General features: G+C 39.4%; 1 long non-coding RNA gene across 1 annotated transcript; it reads right to left on the bottom strand.

Moving 5' to 3' along the window:
* Positions 1 to 325: 325 nt before the first annotated feature.
* On the bottom strand, positions 326 to 19947 carry LOC140534024 (uncharacterized). Its single transcript, XR_011977146.1, has 4 exons — positions 19587 to 19947; positions 13464 to 13571; positions 2949 to 3007; positions 326 to 398 (listed from the first exon to the last, which is right to left on the bottom strand). It is a non-coding gene; the product is annotated as an uncharacterized lncRNA (long non-coding RNA).
* Between the last annotated feature and the right edge of the window lie 1527 nt (positions 19948 to 21474).

Here is a 21474-nt window from a genome sequence, read left to right as displayed (position 1 = left end):
TCTCTCACATTAGATTTTGAGAGACTGTCTTTTGCTTTTCTTAGTATCCCTAATGTTTAGTACGTCAGACACACAGTAGGTACTTTATAAGTGTTCATTGACTGACTTTTGCTGCTTGTCAATAGAATTCAATTCATTCAACATGTAATCATTAAACACTTAGTGCCAGACAGTGTACCAGGTTGGGGATACATAGACAAAAATGAAAACATTTCCTATCTTCAGGGAGTTTATAATCTATCAGAGGGAAACATGTACACAGAAAAGTTACACAAATTAATTTTAGAAAGGAAGATCACTAGCAAGTGGGGTAATGAAGACAAACCTCTGGCAGGAAGGAACAAGGAGCTCCGCCATCTGGATGTGAGAAAAAGAGCATTTCAGGCTCAATGGACAATCTGTGCAAAGGCAGAAATGGGATGTTATGTACAGGAAACATTAGGTGGGTGAATTTGGCTGGAACATAGAGTTCATAAAGTAGAATAATGTGTAGAGATTCATGAGATCTCAGAGTTGGCAAGGACTTCAAAGATCATCTGGTGCCATCTCCACCTGAAGCAATGAATGCTTCTAGCCTCTCTTTTTAGACCTGTTCTGACAGAAGGGGCCACCTCCAGTCATCCTGATCTATATCTGGTCATCGGACCCAGAGGGATGTGGAGGAGACTTTGCACAGCCCTCCCTCACTTAAATCCAATTCACTTGCATGTCATTGCATTACATCCCTGATGTCATGATCCTCTTTGAAAACAAAAGGACAAACAAAACAAGCTCTGATAGAGAAACCATTCTCAGTTGAGATATCCTATTCTATTTTTAGGTCCCTCAAAATGGTAGGAAGTTCTTTATATTAAATCAAATTCTGTCTCCTTGTAATTTCTAACTATTGATCTTAGTTCTTCCTCTGTCTCATTTTTGAATGTGTATCCATAGTTCTTGGCGCATAGTAAGTACTCAATAAATGCTTTTCATTCATTTATTCATATGATAGTCTTTCTGTTCTCAAAGGCATCTATCATGTCCTTGTCAAGGAGAGCAGGTCTCGTCCCTTCTTCACACATAGTAATGCTTTACATATTTGAAGACAGGTATCAAATCTCCTCTTAAGATAGTCCTCTTTAGATTAAACATCTCCATTCCCTTTGATTGGTTCCTTTGTCATGGTTTTATCTTGTGATTATCCTATAAGCTCAATGTCAATTGTAAGTGTGATATAATAACTGAGACAGTTAATTTGATCTTGGGCTGCCATTAGTTGTTCAACCATGTCCAACTCTTAGTTTGTTTTTTTTTGGCAAAGATACTGCAATGGTTTGTCCTTTTCTTCTCCAGAGGATTAAGGCAAACAGAAGTTAAGTGACTTGCCTAGGGTTACACAGCTAATAAGTGTCTGAGGTCAGATTTGAACTCACATCTTTCTGATTTCAGGCCTAGTGCTCTATCCACTGAACCATCTAACTGCCTTCTTAATAGAAGCATAGCTTCCAGGAATAAGGATGTGATAGTCTCTCTGTGCTCTGCCATAATCAGCTCTGGAATATTGTGTTCAATTCTGTACATTACAAGTTTTTTTCTCTCCTTTTTTGAAAAGTGAACCAAAGTATGCTTCAGTCTGTATTCAGAGTTCATTAGATTTCTCTCTGGAAGTGGACAGCATTTTTCATCATGGGTCCTTTGGAATTGCCTTGGATTATTATATTGATCAGAGTAGCTAAGTCTTCCATATTTGATCATTTTTACAATGTGACTGTTACTGTGTGCAATGTTCTGGTTCTACACTCTTTACTTTGCATCAGTTGATATAAATCTTCACTGGGCACCACAGTTTAAGAAGAATATTAAAAAGAACTATGGATATTTAGCTTGGAGCAAAGAAGACTCAGGGGAATGTGATAGCTGTCAAATACTTGAAGGATCAGCACATGAATAAACAAGTGAAAAGCATTTATCAAATATTTACTATGTGCCAAGAACTATGAATAAATACAAAAATGAGACAGCCCATGCCTTCAAGAAGCTTACTTTTTGGGGGGGAGAGGAGAACATATATAGGTAAGCCCAAGAGCTCTGAGAATAGTGACTTGAGACCACCAGCCCTGCTTCCAGTCTGGACCCTGTAGCCATTGTATAAGAGACTTGTGGAGAAGGAGATGGTCATCCTTACCACCACCATCGTCAGCTGCAGATAAACTGCCACTGGCTGGGCAGTCAAGCTAGCCTAGCTGAAGTAGCAAGGTATCATGAGGTAGAGACAGAAGATGGCATGTGCCTTGCAGATCAAACCACCACCACCTCTCTCTAGATGCCAGTGGAGATACACCCAGACCCAGAGCCCAGGGGCCTTGTGAATTGTGATCCCATCTTCATAGCCATCATTGAAGGAAAGAGCTGTTGTGCAGAAGGGGTCTGCAATGACCACAACCATTGATAACTGCCAATCAACCACTATTGACAATGGAGTAAGCCCAAGAACCCTAACAAAGAGCAGTGCTTCCTCCAGCATAGCTCCTGCAGTCCACCATCCCCACCTTCACCAACTGTTGACAAACTGCAGTGACTAAACAGCCAAGTCAAACTATCTGAAGCAGTTTTTCTCCTGAGGGAGAAACAGGAGGTGGCATATACAAGGTTGGTCAAACAACTACCAACAACTTGACCACCACATCTCCTTAGACACTGGTAGAGACAGCTCAGGACTGAGAGTTTTAAGTTCTGGGAATTATAATGCCCCTAGCTTCCCAGTCCTACTTCAAGCCTGGTCTCCAGAGCCATCATAAAAGATCCATCATCACTGGCAATTGGTCACCAACCACTGACCAATTGTCACTGATGGGTCAACTAAGCCCAGGGGTCCAGGAAATAGGAGTTCTCTAGTGTCTCGACCATCAATCACCTTATCAACCTGGCCCCTTTGTCTAGGGGAGCAACTTCATGGAGGTATGACTTACCAACAACTTCTGAAGGTGCTGCAGATCTTGATTCCTCAGCAGCAAGAGATTCAGAAAACCTGGAAATAAAGTTATCACCACTGAAGTCTTTGGTACTGTCAAATGGTTCAATATAAAAGAATAGATGTAGTTTTATCAATGGCGATGACATTAAAGAAGATGATTTGCTGTCTGTTTTGCCACTGCACCCTAAGGACCACTGGGCAATTCCATCTGACTTGCAGTTGAAACCTCCTACAGTGGGGGGAGTCAAGATGATAGAGAAGTCACAACTGCCAAAATTCCTCCCAAATTCTTCTACGATGACTATATGGAAAATGCACCAAACCAAGTTCTGAGTGGGAAAGTCAAGAAAAAGTCACAGTGAATAATTTTTTTTCAGCCCAGAGTAGACAGTAAGAGGGTTCAGCCTGCAGACTCTAGGGTAGGGGCAGTTAGGAATCCAGTACAGTGGAAGTGAGCAAGGAGCATCCTAGCACCCAGGGATGATAAGGGGTTTGAACAACCGGACCAAAAAGATGTCCCAGGGATCCCAGTATTAGTATTGGGTGAAGGATCAGGTGGCAATTGGCAGCTGTCTTGCCCATTTCCATTCTGGGTCACAGTTTCAGGGTGGAGAGGAGTATCAGGGGAGCAGAGGCCCTACCTATGTAAGGACAAGTGTACAAATCAAGAATCTCTCACTGGACCATATCATATTTGAAGCACTGAAAACTTACAGGCCTCTAGGTTGAGCTTTGAAATCAGCAGAAGGACATAAGGGACAGAAGCTCATGTCAGTCATCCTCCCCAGAGGGGAGCAGAGCCCAACTTCAGCATGAAGTCCAATTTTAAAAATTGGTTGGAATAATGAGTAAACAAAAAAGAACCTGACCATCAAAAGCTATTATAGCAACATGGAAGCTCAAGACACAAACTCAGAAGAAGACAATGACTTGAAAAGAATAACAGCTTGATCAGAGGCACAGAAGAAAATAACTCCATAAAAATCAGAACTGACTAAATGATAAAAGGTACACAAAACTTTACTGCAGTAAATAACTCTTTAAAAATCAGAAGGTAGAAGAATGAAGTAAGAAAACTAGAAGGTAATGACTTTATGACACATCAAGAAACAATAAAACAAAGTCAAAAGATTGAAAAAAATAGAAGAAAATGTGAACTCTCATAGTGACCTCATGGGACTTGGAAAACATATGAAAGATAGATAATTTAAGAATTATTGTCTATCTGAAAACCACAAACAAAAAAAAAAACCCTTGTATTTCAAGAAATTTTAAAGGAAAACTTCATATATCTCTGAATCAGATATATAATCATCCCAGATATTTTAGAACCAGAGGGCAGAGTAGAAATTGAAAGAACCCACGTATCACCTCCTGGGAAAAATCCCCAAATGAAAACTCCCAGGAATATTATAGCCAAAATCCAGAGCTCCTAAGTCAAGGAGAGAATACTGAAAGCAACCAGAAAGAAGTAGTTCATATACCATAGTCAGGAACAAACACAATTTATCAGCTATCACTCTAAAGGAGTGTAGGGCTTTGGAATGTGATATTCCAGAAGGTAAAGGAGATAGGATTAAAACCAAGAATAACCCAGCAAAACTGAGTATAATTCTATGGGTAATGGGGGTGGGATGGTGAGATAATGGAAATTTAATGAAATATAAGACTTTCAAGCATTCCTGATGAAAAGATCTGAGCTGAATAGAAAACTTGACATTCAAACATAAGAATCAGGAGGGGCATAAAAAGGTAAATATAAGAGACTAAACAAGTTTAAATTGTTTACCTTCCCATACAGAAAGATGATACATGTGACCCCTAAGAGCTTTGTCATCATTAGAATAGTTAGAACAGTTAAATGTTTGTGAACTATTATGTTGGATGATCTCAAAAGAAAAATGGAAGGATGAGTAAGAAAAGTGCACTGAGAGAAGGGTGAAGATGGGGAAAATTATCTTACATAAAAGAGGCATGCAACGGGAAATGGGGATGAGAAATGGGCAAGACTTGAACATCACTTTCATCTGAACTGTTTCAAGGAGGGAAGAATACATATATATGTATACAACTGGGTATAGAAATTCATCTTGCCCAATAGGTAGGTAGGAGGGAAAGGGACTAAGAGAAAGAAGGATGATTGTGAGAGGAAGAATAGATTAAGGGAGAAAGTGGTCAGAAGCAAAACACTCTTAAGGAAGGGACAGGGTGAAAAAAAGAAGGATAAATATAAGAGGATGAAGGGAAGTACACAGTTATAATAATTATGAATTTGAATGGAATGAACTTATTCATAAAATGGAAGAGGATAGCAGAATGAATTAGAAACCAGAATCCACCCATACATTATGAGTTCAATACTAGGAAAACTATAAACATAATTGACCATATTAGTAATGAAACCAGCAAATCATGATTATATTAATAGATGCAGAAAAAGCTTTTGACAAAATGCAACCAATTCCTATTGAAAACATTGCTTCAATTCCCAATTCTTTACCCCCAGAAAAGAGCTGTTATAAATATTTTTATACATATATATTCTTTTTCTTTTTTTCTTTTTATCTCTTTTGGGATACAGACCTACTATATAATGGTATTGCTATGTCAAAGGGTAAGCATAATTTTATAGCCCTTTGCGGCATAGTTCCAAATTGCTCTATAGAATGGTTTAATCAGTTTACAACTCATACAACAGTACCTCATTTTTCCCAGATTCTCTCCAACATTTGTCATTTACCTTTTCTGTCCTATTACCTAATTCAATAGGTATGAAGTAGTACCTCAGAATAGTTTTAACTTGCATTTCTCCTATCAATAGTGAGTTAGAATATTTTTTATATAGTTATAAATAGCTTTAATTACTTCGTCTAAAAACTGATTATATCTTTTGATCATTTATCAATTGGGGAATGGCTCTTTTTTTTTTTTTTTTATAAATTTGACACAGTGCTCTATGTGTTTAGTGAAGTGAGGCCTTTATCAGAGAAACTTGCTTCAAATTTTTTTTTCACAGTTACTATTGCTGACTGTATTTCCCTACATCCCATTCCCTCACCTCCATTTATTCTATCCTTTCTCTTCTTTCACCCTGTTCCTTCTCAAAAGTATTTTGCTTTTGATTATCCCTTCTCCCATTCTGCCCTCCCTTCTATCACCACCACCCCTTTCTATTCTCACCTTCTCCTTCTATTTTCCTGTAGGATAAGATAGATATTTATACCCCATTGCCTATGTATCTTTTTTTCCCAGTTACATGTAAAAACAATTTTTAACATTCTTTTTCATAACTTTTAGTTCCAAATTCTTACCCTTTCTCCCTCCCTACCCACCTTCACTGAGAAGGCAAGCAATTCAATATAGGTTATACATGTGTAGTCATGCAAAATATTTCCATAATTGTCATGTTGTTTCCTTTCACCCTGTCCCTTCTCAAAAGTGTTTGCTCCTGATTACCTTCTCCCCCAATCTGCCCTCCCTTCTATCACCCCCTTCTCCCCAAACCCTCCCCCTTTATCCCCTTCCTCACTGCTTTTCTGTAGGTTAAGATAGATTTCCACACCTAATTGAGTGTGTATGTTATTCCCTCCTTAAGTCAATTCTGATGAGTGTAAGGTTCACTCATTCCCTCTCATGTCCCCTTTTCCCCCTCCACTATAAAGGCTTTTTATTACCTCTTTTATGTGAGATAATTTACCCCATTCTACCTCTCCCTGTTGACTCATTTTTCATGATTTTCTTGCATCACTCTTATTTCTCTTCCCAATTTTTCCACTACTTCTTTTACTTAATTTTGAAATTCCTTTTTGGACTCTTCCATGTCCTGAGACCAATTCATATTTTTCTTGGAGGCTTTTGATGTAGGAGCTTTGACATTGCTGTCTTCTTCTGAGTTTATGTTTTGATCTTCCTTGTTGCCAAAGTAAGATTCTGTAGTCTGTTTTTTTTTCCATTGTTTGCTAATTTTCTCAGTCTATTTTTTGACTTTTAAACTCTTTGTTAAGGCAGGGCTCCACTTCCAATATGGAGGGTATACTGTCCCAAGCTCCAGGATTTTGTGCAGCTGTTTTCAGAGATACTTCTAGAAACCTGTGAGTTTTCAGTTCTTCCAAGGTGGCATGATTTAACGAGAGATATTTACTCCTCTCCTGGCCTGTGCTATGGTCTGTGAGTGACCACAAATACTCTTTTCTGCCCTGCAGCTGTGAGGAGAGTTCCCTCTCTATTGCGGTCACAAGATCTGTTACACCAGTTTTTCTCCTCCCCTTGGGATGGCCACCCAGGACTGCCACCCATGTCCAAGTATGGGCAAAGCATCAGTCTTGCCTCAGTTCCAGCAAAGAGATCCCTATAATCCCCTTCTGACCAGTTGTTTGATCCCCTTACTGTCTGTGGGTTGAGAGCTCCAGAAACAACTGTTGTCCCAGATGTAGCTGCTATTGCTGATTCAGTCACTCTCTAGGCCTGCTCCTGGTTTGTTGGGGCCAGGCTGTGTTGGGACTGGGGCTGAACTGTACTCCTCTCTCACCCAGGTCTGACAGCCCTTTCCTACTGACCTTCTAAATTGTCTTTGGTGTTTGTGGATTGAAAAGTCTGGAAACCTCCAAGCTAACAGTGTCTCAGTCTCCTGAGGCCTGCTCCAGGTTTTCTGGGGCCAGGTCTGGGGGCATGGCCTATGTTGGACTGCACTCCTGTCTCAACCTGTTGCACCAGACCTTTCCTGACAACCTTCCAGTTTGTCTTGGGCTGGAGATTTGTTTCACTCTGTCTTTTTGTGGATTCTGCTGCTCTAGAATTTTGTTTAGAGTCATTTTTTTACTGGTATTTGGAGGGGTTGAGGGAGAGCTCTGGTGAGTCCCTACTTTTACTCAGCCATCTTGGCTCTGCCCCTTACATATTCCTAGAACATTTTTTCATATACCATAGATAGCTTTGATTTCTTCATCTGAAAACTTCTTGTTCATATCATTTGACCATTTATCATTTGGGGAATGCTTTGTATTCTTATAAATTTGATTCAGTTCTCTATATATTTGAGAAATGAGGACTTTATCAGAGACACTTGCTATAAAAATTGTTTCCCAATTTTCTGCTTTCCTTTTAATCTTGGTAAATGCAGCTTTTAAAAAATTATCTAAAACGAAAAGCAAGCATTAGTTTTAATGGTGATAAACTACAAGTCTTTCAAATAAGATCTGGGGGAAGCAAACATGGCCATTATCACTATTATTCAATATTACACTAGAAATTCTAGCTATAGCAGTAAGACCAAAAAGAAAGAAAGAAATTGAAGCAATAAGCATAGGCAATGAAGAAACAAAACTATTAATTTTTTTTTTTTTTGCAGATGATATGATGGATACCTTGAGAATCCTAAAAGGTCAACTAAAAAAACTAGTAGAAACAATAACTTTACCAAAGTTATAGAACATAAAATAAAGCCACATAAATGATCATCATTTCTATATATTACTAACAACCCTGCAGAAAGAGATGGAGAAATTCCATTTAAAATAACTTCAGATAGTATAAAATACTAGGGAATTTATCTCAAGACACACACAAGAACTATATGAACACAATTACTAAACACTTACCACAAACAGAGAAATAATTGGAGAAAAATTAATTGCTCATGGATGGGCCAAGCCAATACAATAAAAATGACAGTACTGCCTAAATTAATTTACTTATTATAATAGTAACTTAAATAGAGAGATCTTTCCCTTTCATTAATAGGCCCATGTGACTTGCATGGATGACATGGAAGTCTGAGTCACATGGACTTGTGGTGGGAGGAATTTGCTGAATGGGTGTAACAGAAAGAGGCAGAGCTGAGAGGAAATTGATCAGAGTCTAGTCTGAGCTAGGAAGGATGTAGGCAGCAGGCAACTGGCTAACATGAGTGAAAGAGCTTGTTTGTGATGTGTTTAATGGAGCTAGTTTGTGGGAAGCCTAGCAGGAGGAAGGCTTGGGGATGATGTTCTCTGCATTGTTACTGTATATGGATTTTTGTTACTATAAGGGATTTGGCTTTCTGGTGTCTGAATAAATGTTTTAGTTCTGTCTTCCATGTGAAGAGTCTGTTGTATTTTGTGATTCAGAATTGTGCCAGGATATTCATGCTGTAAATATTGCATTGATGCTACACTTATTCAGTACCATACCAATTAAATCACTGAAGAATTACTTTATAGAACTAGAAGAAAAATAAAAAATTCATCTGGAGGAGCAAAAAGTAAAGAATTTCAAGGTAATCAAAGAAAACAATTTTAAGGAAAGGAGCTTAGCAGAAAGGAGATCTCAAACCATACTACATAGTGATAATCATAAAAACAATTTGGTTCTGGATAAGAAATAAAGTGGTTGGTCAATGTTATAGAACAGGTGAACAACATATAGAAGCAAACAAGCACAGCAACCTAGTGTTTCATAAACCCAAAGATTCCACCTGTTGGGCAGCTTGCTATTTGACAAAAACTACTAGGAAAACTGTAAAGGAAAAGGGAAAGAAAACATAGATCAACATTTCATCACACTGTATACAACAAGGTAAGGTCAAAAAGGGTGATGTCTTAAGCAAATTGGGGGAACGTGGAAAAAATTACCTGTCAAATCTATGACTAGAGAGTTCATGACCAAATAAAAGAGAGCTTTGCAGGAGACAAAATGGATAATTTTAATTACATAGAATTAAGAAGTTCTCACACAAAACCAAAATTAAAAGAAAAGCTGAAAACTGAGGGGAAATTTTTAATGCAAGTTTGTCTGATAAAGGTATAATATCTCAAATATATAGGAGAACTGAGCTACATTTGTAAAAAGAAGAGCCATCTCCCAACTGATAAATGGTTAAAGCATAGGAAAAGGCAGTTTCAGGGGAAGAAATCAAAGCTATCAATAATCATATAAAATGCTCTAAATCACTAATTAGAGAAATGCAAACTAAAGCAACTTTGAGGTGATATTTTATACCTATCAAACTGGCTAAGATGATTTTTAAAAAGCAAATGACACATGTTTGAGGGGATGTGGGAAAATAGGTACACTAATGCAGTGGTAGGTGAAGCTGTGAACTAGTCCAACCATCATGGAGAAAAATTTGGAGCTATATCCAAAAGGCTATAAAACTGTGCATACCCTTTGACCTAGCAATACTTCTACTAGGTCTATACTCCAACAAAATAAAAGAAAAGGGAAAATTATCCATATGTACAAAAACATAGCAGCTCTTTTTGTGGTGGCAAGGAATAGAATGGAGGGGATGCCCATTATTTGGGAAATGGCTGAACAAATTATGGTATATGAATGTGATTGAATATTATTGTGCTATAAGAAATAATGATGGGTTTGGTTTAAGAAAAATCTAGAAAAACATATGAACTGATGCAAAGTGAAATAAGCAGAACCAAGAGAACAACATTTATAGTAACAGCAATATTGCAAAGCTAATCAACTGTGAAAGATTTGGTAACTCTGATTAATATAGTGATCCACCATAATTCCAAAGGATGAAAAATGATTATCTACCTTAAGAGAGAAAATTAATAGGTTTAGAATGCAGATTGAAGCATTTTTCCCCTCTTCGCTAATATGGAAATGTGTTTTGCATAACTTCATGTTGAATGGGTATTGTATTTCTTGGCTTCTCAGTGCGTAGAGGAGGAGGGGGTGGGGGAGAGAATTTGGAACAGAAAATAAAAATACATTAAAAAAAATAAAGGTGATTGTCAATGTCTTAATTTCAAGGAAAGAAACTTTCTATATGTCTTGTTCTCTCTTGTTAGAAAGTGAACTTCTTGAGAGCACTGTCATACTTTTACATATATGTACTTCACAGACCTTTCCATGTAGTAAATTACACGCAGAATGATTAAAAAAAACCTTTTCATTCATATATAGCAGAGTTGTGATTAGGGAGGGGAGTTATAGCCTAGAAAGTCACCAATATTGTGAGCAGGTGTAATTTGAGTTAAAGATCTTCTCCTACCCATTAATAGGCTTCAGGTGAAGCCCATTAAGGGAAGATTGATTAGGGGAGGCTTGTTTTGTAGGAAGGCCCACACCTTTTGTTAATTAATGAGGCACTGGGTCTCAAAGGTTATGATGCCCTCTGACTCTGAAAAGTATACGTATACTCTTTGGTGAGGTTTTGCTCTTTGGAAGAAAGTTCCTGTGATATGACCAGATGAGACTCTGGGTAGCTGTTAATGAGCAACCTGCCTACACCCCCCCAACCCCCCCAGCCCCCAGCTTATGGTCAGACAGTTAGAGGCCTGGTCTGTTGGTCTTTATTTCTCTGCTTGTATCTTCTCTGTTGGTATGTGTGATTAAAGAAAATTGTTGACCCCTCAAAGTTTTTTTTAGAAAAGCAAATCTAAGAATCTGTGCTAGCAGGCCATCTTGAATGTGTCAGGGTGCTTGCTGCTGCATCAGGATGATAGAACAGTACACTACCCAGAGTAAGAGATAAAAGGGAGGGAGAGAAGAAGTAACCTATGACAGTAAGGTATAAGAGGTGAAGATAAAAAGGAAGAGTGATATGACTTAACTCCTCCCAGCCATGGTCTCTGGTGGCCCAGTTAGGAATGTGGAACAGTAGCATCAGGGGCAGTAGTAGCAGCAGGACAAAAAATGGCAGGGATGAAGATCAAAGGATGGCTAGGAAAGGACTTATTATGTTGGTCCTAAAGGACAGAACCAAGAACAACAGGTCTAAGTTACAAAGAGGTAAATTTAGGCCTAATGTTAGAAAATGCTTCTTGACAATATGAATGGCAATAAATGGGAACAGGTTGCCTTTGGAGGTAGGACTTCCATTGATAGATGTCAATGGAATGCCCTATTGTTTTACTCATAATGGGTTTCCCCTCATTAGAAATTTTCTAGTGAAGACTGGATGGTCACTTGTTGAGTATTTGATAGTGGGAGCTGAACTAGGTAGCTGCTGAAGTCACTTCCATCTCTAAAATTGTCTGATTCTGTGTTTGATCTTTATGACTTTCCTTGGGATATAATCTATTGTTCTGAAAATATGATGTCTAGAATCAGTTATAATGGTTTTATTTATCTCTTATTGATTTCCTAATTTTTTTTAACAATGATTATTTCAAATCCTTTCTGGACTCCTCAAGGCCCTAGTGTTATTTATATTCATATCAATATCCTAGTCACTCAGGCTCAAAATTTCAACAAATGAATGATAGATTGTTAGAGCTACAAGACACTTGAAAGATACTATAGTCAATGGTACAGTCAGTCAACAAGCATTTGTTAAGTATCCACTACATTCCAGGCACTCGGCTAAGTAATGGTGATACAAAGAAGGGAGAAAACAAACAAACAAAAACCCCCAATACCTGTTTCCAGGGAACTCACAATCTAGTGGGAGAGACAATGCAAACAATTATGTACAAGCAAAGTTTATATAGGATACATTGAAGATAATCAAGCACTAGAATTAAGGCGGATTGGGAAAGGTTTCTTGTAGAAGGTAGGATTTTAGCTGGGCCTTGAAGGAAGTCAGGGAAGTCAGGAGGTAGAGATAAGGAAAGAGAATTCCAGGCTTTGGGGACAACTACTGAGTTCTTCTGTCCGGAACAATAAGGAAGCCAGTACCATTGGATCAAAGAATACATGGTGGGAAATTTGGTATGAGACAGTAGGAATGGAGGGAGCCAGGTTAGGAAGGACTTTTAATGCCAAACAGAAATTTATATTTGAATCTAAGGTGATAGGGAGCCACTTTCATTTTACCGATTAATTACCTGCATCAGGCACAAAATTGTCTTGGAAAAAACCCCATATAATTACTGCTTAAATAAGATGCTTTCAGCAATGTTTCTAGATGATTTAATCGCAATAAGTCAATGTAGAAAGGGACTTAATTCTTAGTCATTCATCTTCATTTTTCCCTCGTGAAGTTAAGAGTTGGTTTGCAAACATAGATGGCAGTTTTGATTGATTAATGGAAAAACGCCACACTTGGACATTGTGGTGAATAATTTATTAAATTAAACTCTTTTAAAGAGTAGGATTTAATTAAAATAGTTAAGAAATATTCCTAAAATTACTGGTCAGTATTGTAGATTCAGCATTAATAGGACCAATGACATTAAAAGGAGGTGGATAGGAGATATAGTCTAGACACTTTTACCATGATTAAAAGTAAGGTCCTGAGGGGGGGAGTGTTACAGGCATATGGCGAATGTAGAAAAGGCTCACCTCAAAATTCTATAACAGTATATAATGTCAGGCTTTTTCACTATCTTATTTGTTTTAATGAACTTTCCCCCCTCTTAAAAATGCTGTGCTATGCAGAGGGCTTATGGGGAGTGGAAAAGGATACAACGAAAAATATAAAGGATGTAAAAATCGGAGATATAAACATTTATTTTTTAAAAGAATTACTTAGAACGTCACGCTTTGGGACCTCACGCCATATACCATCTTTATAAATAACAGATACTTAATCTTGTTACTGGATTCCGCCCCCCCCCCCCCCCCATACCTGCGAGCACCAGGCCAGATCAGGTGATTTTTCTTTCATTTGAAATTTGAGAGGCTTCTACGATGAGTTCAACCAAGGGGTGATTACAGCTCATGAAAGCTAAGTAGGCTGCAGAAAATACAAAGACAGGTAACAAAAAAATGTTAAGGAATACAGGAATGAAATGGAACCAGGAAAAGGAAAAAAAGAATGGAAATGTTTTGAAAGGCTTGGGTGGAGTCTGAGTAAACCAACATTTATGTTCCATATTTCAGTGATGTGTTATGGGAGGCCATCTCCAGTTGTCCTGATCTATATCTTGCCACTGGATTCCAGTGGTTCTGGAGGAGAGAGTGAGGCTGATGACTTTGCGTGGTCCTCTCTCACTTAAATCCAATTCATTTGCAAGTGTCAGCATTACCTTCCAGATGTCATGGTCCTCTTTGAGAATGAAGGACAAGCAACATGCTGATGTGCTATGATACAGTGTACACTCCTAGACTAAAGGTCTCTGGGTACCTCATTTAGGGAGAATAATACCCAGTAAAAAAATTCATGGCAATATCATGGGGGTAATTGGGGATGTTTGCTTTCTTAGGCTGGGATCCCTTTCATGGAGCTATTTATACTCTCTGGTTCCTTGTTGAAGTTCATACAGCTTGCTAAGATGATTCAGAAACTCATTTGTCACTGTAGTTGGGAAATTATATTAAGGATCATTGGCTACCGAGGCTTAGCAGAGGTGGGCTACTCTCTTACGTCACTAGAGTGAGGCTCCAATCTTCAGCCTTCTCTGCTTTGGGCCCATGCTTTCTCTTTCTTGGACTTCCTGTACAAGAAATATGAGATTTCTTTTACTTCCCCTCCCTGGCAGCCATGGTAGCTGCAAAGACATGGGAGCAGAAATAAATGCTAGGTACACTTGAGCTCCTGATGGCCTTCTTCTGTATTGTAATGGACCAGAAACTAATGGTTCTGAAAAATCGACTTTTTCTTTTAAAAATCTGTTTATTTTTAGTTTAAAACATTCAGTTCCACAAATTTTTGAGTTCCAAATTTTCTTCCCTTTCTTTCCCTCCTCTCTCCTCAAGATGGTATTCAATCTGATACAGGCTCTACATATACATTCACGTTATATTTTCATATTAGTTATATTGCAAAGAAGAATTATAACCAATGGAGTGAACCATGAGAAAGAAGAAACAAAACAAAACGCTTCGATCTGCATTCAGACTCCAACATTCTTTGTCTGGATATGGACAGTCTTTTGATGTCTTTGAAGTTGTAGATCCTTGCATTGCTGAGAAGAGCCAAGTGTATGAAAGTTAGTCATTGCACACTCTGTACAGTGTTCTCCTGGTTCTGCTCCCCGCACTCAGCATCAGTTCATATAAGTCTTCCCAGGTTTTTCTGAAGTCACCTGTTCATCATTTCTTATAGTACAAAAATATTCCATTACATTCATATACCACACCTTATTCAGCTATTCCCCAATTGATGGGCATGTCCTCAGTTTCCATTTCTTTGCCACCACAAAAAGAGCTACTATAAATATTTTTGTATATGTGGGTTCTTTCCCCATTTGTATGATCTCTTTGAGATGTAGCCCTAGAAGTGGTAGCGCAGGGTCAAAGGGTATGCACATTTTTATAGCTCTTTGGGTATAATTCCAAACCGCTCTCCAGAATGATTGGATCAGCTCCCAACTCCACCAACAATGCATTGTGTTCCAATTTTCCCACATCTTCTCCAGGATTTATAATTTTCCTGTTTTGAGATGTTAGTCAATCTGACAGGTGTGATGTGGTACATAAGAGCTGTTCTGATTTGCATTTCTCTAATCAATAGTGATATAGAACATTTTTTCATATGATGATAGATATCTTTAATTTCTTCCTCTGAAAACTACCTGTTCATATCCTTTGACCGAAATGGACTTTTTCGAACTGTAGTTAGAAACTTGTTGCTACAAGATCATCCTGTAGCTGATCGACTAAAGAAAGTCCAAGTCATGCTGTGGCTGGGGAGAATATTTGGAACTTAGTGCAAGTCTTATGTGAAAATGAAGTATCTGTATAGCAGTCCCACAATAATGGGCTTCTTTAGATGTTTTACATTTTCCTACATGTGTTAACACATGTCAGGGAGTCTTTTGAATCTTCACAGTTTTCTTTGGTGGAGGAAATGAACCATTGTCCTACATCTGATATTTGTACTGTTCATTGAGAGCCTTTTCGGAAAGGGACCCTGGCATTCACATTTTGATGAGACCCTAGAGATGAACAATGAGTAAGCTTTATCATATAATTTCCCTGTAGAATTATTTGGGGCAGAAGCAATGAGCCAAAGAAAGCTGACGTCCCTCTTTGGGGTCAGCTTCCTGAAGAAAGAATCCATGACCATGTGAGTTCAAAATAGATCTCTTGTGGAAATAGGCCCTCTGGGGCATGGGGGTCATAGAAATAAGGTCATTAGGAAAATTCTTTGAATTACAATCTCATATATAAGCACCAACTGTTCTTCTTAGCCTAGCAGCCAAGGAGTCACTCCGCAGAGTGGAACACACCCTGAGAGGCTTAGCAGGGCAATCTGCCCAGCAGAGATGGTATACCCAAAATGAACAACATGTCTCTTCAAAGAAAGAAGGATTTTTAGGCCAATACTTTTAGTACCAGAATTTGCCACATGTGTATCCTTATATGTACCTCACTACCACTCTTCTCACAGATGCTCTATGTATTTGTGGGAAAGTATGCCTCACGTTCATGGAAACATTTTGGAGATATTGCTTGTATTATGCTTTTTTAGTCTTTGCCAAGAATTAATTATGTCTTTTGGCTGATTGTTAATGATAAGTATGCTACAATTATGATGTATAAATATAATGGCATATTATTGTGTTGTAAGGTGTGACAAAAGGAGTAGATGCAGAGAAATCTCAGAAAATTTGTATGAAATAATTCAGCATAAAGTGAGCAGAACCAGAAAAAAAAATTAATACAAGACCTACATTTTTTTTCATTCAGAGTAGTGAGGTTTTGTTTATAACACAGGTTAGGCAGGCAAGATTTCTAGTAAATCTGTGAACTTGATGGGGATTGGACTGATATCCCTATACGGAAGAAGACTGGGAAGTTCTAGATGGGATTAAGTAAATAGCCTGGGATGGGCCAGGTGCAGACAGTGAAAGGAGTTAAGTGGTCTAGGATGGGTCTGAGAGCCACTATGAAAGGACAGTTAAAAGGATCATTGAGTATCTAGATGGGCTGGGATGAATCAGATGCCTCCAGACTGAGTAGCTTTCAAAGACATGATCTTTTACTTTTAGGGTTCAAGCCCCATGATCCCATCACCTAGGATAAGAACTACATTTTTTTAAAAACCTAGTCAAATAACAAACAAGTTTTGAAAGACTTAAATATGATAAATTCAGTGACAAACCACAAATCCAGGGAACAAAGGATGATACATGTTTTCTACCTTTTGAGAGAAAGATGATGGAATAGTCACAGAATGTGCCATATATTTTCATAGCCAATATTTGCTTTTCATTATTATGCTAATTTTTTAAACAAAAGAGAGTGGTGTGGTTTTTTTTCTAGAGGGCTTTAATTGGGAGAAAAAGGCTAGTGATAGTGATGTGAAAAGGAAGGAAGGAAGGAAAAATGGAAGAAAGGAAAAAGAAAGGGAACATCAGTGAAACATTTTTTTAAAATGTACGGAAGAAAATGGAATGAGGATCAAAGAAAAAGACAGACAAGTGTTACAGCTTGTGGAACTAATAGGCTAAACAAGTTTTTGATTTAATAGAAAAACAAACAAAAAGAGCAGTGCATACACAATGAGATTCACAGTTTAATATACAGTACCTTTTTCAGTTCTTTGTATAAGGAAATGTTTGTGTTTATTGATGTTTGCCAAGTCCAGAATAACAAAAACTAGATTTTTAACAAAGAGACCATCTGATCTTCTGGCTGGATCTCATCTCTTTTAGTTTGATTAGCATTTCATTATCATCTCTTTTCTGTTCCTAGGCTCTAGGCTTTCCAAGACCACTCTTTTACAAAGGGAAATATTAAAATACTAACACAATGGCAAAAGCAACAACTCCTTATCTCTTCCCTGGACATTTTAATCACTACCACTCTGATATTTTCTAGAGGATCTGGGAAAAAAAAATTTTTTTCCAGCAAAGAGTCATTGACCTGATTTTGAGGCATTTCCTTAAGAATTTTAGGCAGAAAGAGGCCACTATCTCCCCAAAGTATGAACTTAGAAAAAAAAATTCTACTTTAAAATAAGATTGGTAGTTGACCTTAAGCTTAGTTAAAGATAAAAGAGAGTAAGACAGAGAGGAATGTCTTGGGAACTGAAAATGGAAGTTCTATGATCATGTGGCGCTATTTGGGACTTTTCAGAAAACTGAACTTTTTCTTCCACACTTTAAGAGGAAAAAAAATCAACCACATATATAGTCTTCCTTTTCTTTTTAATTTAATTTTTTGTATGAGACTTGTACTTAATCAGTGAGAAATAGAAATGTTTCAATATGCAAAGAAAAACAGTTGGATTGTATATAAAACTGCTAACTTCTGTTACATACATTTGTTTTTAAAAAGCGAATATTAAATTTAACAAGATGGAAGCAAAATTGTCTTTATATGTCTACTTCTTAATTTAAAATTTTTTTCTTCTATATATTGTAAATGTTCTATTCCTGATCTTTCTGAGGGGAATGGGATCTGAACCCCCAAAAGGAAAAAACCCTGGACTTTCTCACACGTCTCAGATCCCTAGTGTTTACCTGGGGCAATACGCTCTTCCCAGTTAAATAACTGCCCTTTCATTGTCTGCGCCTGGCCACACGCTAGACCACCAGTCCTTTAATTCCATCTAGACCCCTTCTCTTTTCCCATAGTCTTCTGTTTAAAAGATCCATCTTGCCTCCATGAATGCTTAGATTCCTTATGAGTCTAACCAATGTTTAGATTTCATGAGTCTGGCCAATATAGTGGATTTTTAGAATCGCTCCCACCCACTATAGGACAGACTCCTCCTCGAACTCTCACACTAGATTTGGCATTGTCTTGAGGCCCAAAAGCTTTTCGTTATCTTGCCCAAATCTCTGTTATACTTCCCATGCTTGATCCTATTAAAATTCTCCAGGCTATTGGCCACTCAAGACCATCCTTGGAACCCCCAGAGTACTAGATCACCCCCAGATTCCTCCCACAGTCTTTCTGTGTATAAGATCCTTCTTGTCTCCATGAAGGGGGCTGAGATTCAATCTATCTCAGACTCAGTCTAGCTCAGATTGTATCTGGCCTGCTTGTTAATATAAGCATCACAAATGGCAAGCCTTCTTAAAAGTCAACCCAATATGGTGAATCTTTAATAAAATTTGTTTTATTTTGGTTGAAAGAAAGCTTGGGTCTAATTCATTCAAGCAGGACCTGGCATGTCGGTTTTTTGGGGTCCCGAGCACCCCAAACCTCAACATTTTGGTTCCTTGCCGGGGAAGAACTGCTAATCTCAAATTCTCCTGCCAAGACTGGAAGGTATGTAAACCTTCACCTCTCCCTCCCCTTCTTGCTCTCCAAACACCTTGGAGGTGTTTTTTGGGTCTCTCAGGTCCCAGTAGGTCAGACAGCTAGGAGGCTGTTTTGCACTCAGCCTGACACTCTCAGGTTTTCAATCTAGTGGGAGGACCATGAAGTATGGCCCATTTTTGGGACCTTACAATATAGTAATCTCTTACAATTTGGAGTTATATTGTTGCCGAGAAGGAAAATGGGTAGAAATTCCCTACATAATAGCCTTCATCAAGCTCTCTCAGAACCCCATACTTAGAAAAGATTGTAAGATGCTTGTAGCTAGAGCCACCCCACAAAGTGGCAGTGGGGGTGAACTGAATGTTTTGGATGACCCCCTTTTTATGGCCCCAATAGCTTTGGCCCCTCCTCTTTCCCTGCCTCCGTTCCCATCATCCCAATTCCTATCCCCACCCCAATCTCCCCCAGCCCCTCCTGCTGCTCCCCAACCTCCCCCAACTCTCACTTCCCCCTCCTCGGCCACCCCTTCTTCCCCTCGGTTTCCTTTCCGTTTTCCTCCAGCCCAACCCCCTTCATTTCCTGCCTTATTTACCTTTCATGTCTCCTACCCTGTATCTTCTTCCATGGCCCCTCCCCCTTGGCGACCCCTGCTGAGGTCCCAGCCAAGGGTCTTGCTGAGATGCCTCCCTCTGCCCCTCACCCTGAGGCAACTCTCACTCAGGCCTCAGGTCCCACCCCGACTGCAGTCTCTGGGGTCAGCCCTTCCCTTCCTCAGGTGTCAGCTGATCTTTCCCCTTGCCAGCCAGATCCCCTGGCCTGGCAGCCTAATCCAGCTCAGCCAGCATTCTCCAGCCTTTCCCTAACTTTCCTCCCAAGCTGCTGTCCCCATAGTGCCTTCAAGGTTTCTTCCCCTGAGGGAAGTGCCTGCCTCATCACGTGACAGTTAGAGTGCATGTCCCATTCTCCATCTCAGACCTCATTCAGGTTAAACAGAAACTGGAGAGATACTCGGAAGACCCCACTAAATTTGCTGAGGGTTTTAGGGACACATCCCTACAATTTAAGCTTTCTTGGGGTGATTTGCATGTCCTCTTCTCTACCTGTTGTACTGTTGAGAAAAAGAGGAGAATATGGGCACAAGCCCCAAAATTTGGGAATCATTTGGCTAGCAATGACCCCCCAAGATGCCCCCCCAGGAGCAGCTGGTGTTCCCATTAGTGACTCAGGATGGGATTATCAAAAGAGTGAGGATAGAGGAAAGAGAGACCATATGGTAATTTGTCTGTTAGAAGGCCTAAGAACTGCATTTCAAAAGCAAATAAATTTTCAAAAAGTTAGGGAAATTACTCAAGGAGAAAAGGAAAACCCTGCCCTTTTTCAAGACAGGCTAGTGGAAGCTATTAAAAAGCATACAAGTTTGGATCCTGACTCCACAGAAGGGGCAGCAGTCCTTAGCATGTATTTTATTAATCAGTCTGCCCCAGATATTGGGAGGAAACTTCAGAAATTGGCAATGGGACCCCAAAGCCCTCAGGCCCAGTTACTGGAGACAGCCTTTGGAGTCTAACAACAGAGGCCTTGTTGCAGCAAAGGAAAGAGGACGAAGGGAAAGGGCTGCTGCCATGGCCAGGAGAAGACCCAAGGAGTACCCCTCCAGGGCTTCCCCTTAGAGGAAGCCCGGCTACTTTGGGCAGTGGGGAAACCTGCTTTCTATACCACAAGGAGGGTCACTGGTCCAAGGAGGCCCCTCTCCAGGGCACCCCCAGAACCAACGCCTATGGAACTGTGCTCATGTGACCAGAAGAGACATTGGAGGGAGGATTGTCCCCAAGGTTGGAAAAGTAGTGGAGCCGCCCCCCAGTACCCTGTTCTCCAGTCTTCTCAAGACTCAGAATGACAGGGGAGCCTGGGGCTTGGGAGGGCTCCCACTTTCTCTACCTCTCTCACCAAGCCCTGGGCAAAAATCAAGGCTGACAAGTAAGATTATTGGCCTTTCTCTGTTTTAACCACTTACTCTGATCCTACTCATCCCTTGACCAAAGCATGGGCTTTGAAGGGGAAGCTAAGTGATGTCTCCAGACATACCCTCTTCCCAGCCTACTTGAGGATCTGTTGTTTGAACACTCCTTCCTTATGTGCTCCTCTGGCCCTTCCCACTTGCTGGGAAGGGACCTGATGGTGAAATTGGGGAGCCAATTTTCTCAAGTTAAGCATCCCATCTCCCTTTCCCCTCTGTTCACCAGACCTCCCCATGTTTGCCTGAAAGTGTGGCAGACAGTTAAGCCAATTGTTTGGGATCTGGGAATTCCTAGGCGAGTTACTCACGCCACCCCAGCCATTGTTTGCGTCTGAGATTCTAATGTATTTTCCCATGGCAGTCAATATCTGATTAAGTCTGAGGTCTGGGAAGGAGTACAACCACTAATTGAAAAATTCTTTAAGTATAAAATCCTTGTCCTTTGTCAATCTCCATGCAGCAC

Source organism: Notamacropus eugenii, chromosome 3, assembly GCF_028372415.1.
Source record: "Notamacropus eugenii isolate mMacEug1 chromosome 3, mMacEug1.pri_v2, whole genome shotgun sequence".
Classification (NCBI taxonomy): Eukaryota; Metazoa; Chordata; class Mammalia; order Diprotodontia; family Macropodidae; genus Notamacropus; species Notamacropus eugenii.
Note: the sequence above shows the minus strand (reverse complement) of the source record. Positions and strands in the feature narration are given on the sequence as shown.